The 1,763-nt window shown below is 35.0% G+C and overlaps 1 non-coding gene across 1 annotated transcript; it reads right to left on the reverse strand.

The window, feature by feature from the left end:
• Positions 1-554: 554 nt before the first annotated feature.
• Positions 555-718, reverse strand: LOC115872033. Its single transcript, XR_004047609.1, has one exon. It is a non-coding gene; the product is annotated as a U1 spliceosomal RNA (small nuclear RNA).
• Between the last annotated feature and the right edge of the window lie 1,045 nt (positions 719-1,763).

Here is a 1,763-nt window from a genome sequence, read left to right on the forward strand (position 1 = left end):
AACAGGAAGGAGAAAAGAAAGGGATAGAAATAATACTTGAAACAACAATGTCCCCAAACCTCCAGTGTTTTGTGTAGAGCAGCACTTATCCTTCAGAAATTAGGTGGAAATAAAAAAAAAATCAGGTAAACAAAAGCTGAGTGTTGTTTTTGTTTGTTTGTTTTGTGTGTATTTAGTTACCATCCTGCCTTTACTACAATAAACCCCCAAAAAAAACCTAAAAGGAGTACTTCAGATGATGTAACAGGACACTAAAAAGTAACACATAGCTATTGGAAGAAATAAAAATATTTGGTAAAGGTGACTGTATAAGCAAATATACATTGCATTTGTTAGGATTACAGTGTCTTAGATTAGTATATCTGCATTTTAATTCTACGTGACGTAGAACATTAAACATTTATATATGTACTTATGAGAAAACAAAATATAAATATGTAATTTATGACGACAAAAAGGAGGTAAAGTTGTATAGTATCAGATTTTTTTAAGTATTAACAAATTTAGGTGGGGAGCAGATCAAATATCTTTGTCCTTTTTTTTTAACGTTTTTAAAGAGGAGACCGTGAACGCAGTCCCCCACTACCACAAATTATGCAGTTGAGTTTGCCACAATTGGGGAAATCAGAGGGGTCAGCACACCCGGAGTGCAATGGGTGAGTCTCGCCCTGGGAAAACCACCTTCATGATCATGGTATCTCCTCTGCCATGTAAGTATCAAATTTCTTTTTCTTAAAAAAAAAGTAGGATGTTAAATGTAATCCCCATGCTAAGCACAAAGAAAATACCTAAAACTATATACAGAAAGTGAAACAGTAAGATAATTTTTTAAGTTCAGCTAAGTCTCAAGAAAATATTGGAGAAAATGAGAGATAAAAATAGGAGATAACAATAAACATATATGCACCCAATGAGAGACTAGCGAAATTCATGAATCAAACACTCCAAAAGATAAAAAAAGAGGTCACAGGCTCAACAATTATACTTGGTGACTTCAATACACCACTCTCTGAAAAAGACAGATCATTTGGAAAGAAGCTCAACAAGGAGACCAGTTATCTAAATAGCACACTTGGACGACTTGACTTGATAGATATTTTCAGAGCATTCCACCCTCATGCAAAAAAATTCACATTCTTTTCAAGTCCACATGGCACATATTTGAAAATAGACCACATGCTGGGACGCAAGTCAAACTTGAGTAAATTCAAGCACATAGAAGTTATACAGACATCTCCTCCGGTCACTGCGCCATAAAGCTGGAAAATAACAGAAGGATGGTGAAGAAAACTAGGGCAAACAATTGGAGGATGAACAATTTCCTATTGCAAAAGGAGTGGGTATTGACCCAGATCAGAGATGAAATCAGAAAGTTTCTAGAAACCAATGAGAACAAAATACGACATACCAAAACCTGTGGGATACAACGAAGGCATGTATCAGAGGAAGGCTGATAGCAATAAATGCACACATTAAAAAAGAAGAGAGATTCGTGGATGATATGCTGACACAAAAATTACACCAATTAGAGCAAAGTCAACAGAACAACCTTACTAATAGCAAAAGGATAGATAAAATAAAAATCAGAGCCGAGATACAGGAGAAGTAAAACAAGAAAACTGTGGGAAAAAATTAATGCTGCTAAAAGTTGGTTCTCTGAAAGAATTACTATAATTGATAGATCTTTGGCAAAACTAACCAAAGAAAGGAAGGAACAAATGACATTTTCAAGGATGAGGGAAGAAACAGGAGACATTACAACA

Source organism: Echinops telfairi, unplaced genomic scaffold (assembly GCF_000313985.2).
Source record: "Echinops telfairi isolate 266 unplaced genomic scaffold, ASM31398v2 ScPeMD7_7419;HRSCAF=8457, whole genome shotgun sequence".
In the NCBI taxonomy this organism is placed as follows: Eukaryota; Metazoa; Chordata; class Mammalia; order Afrosoricida; family Tenrecidae; genus Echinops; species Echinops telfairi.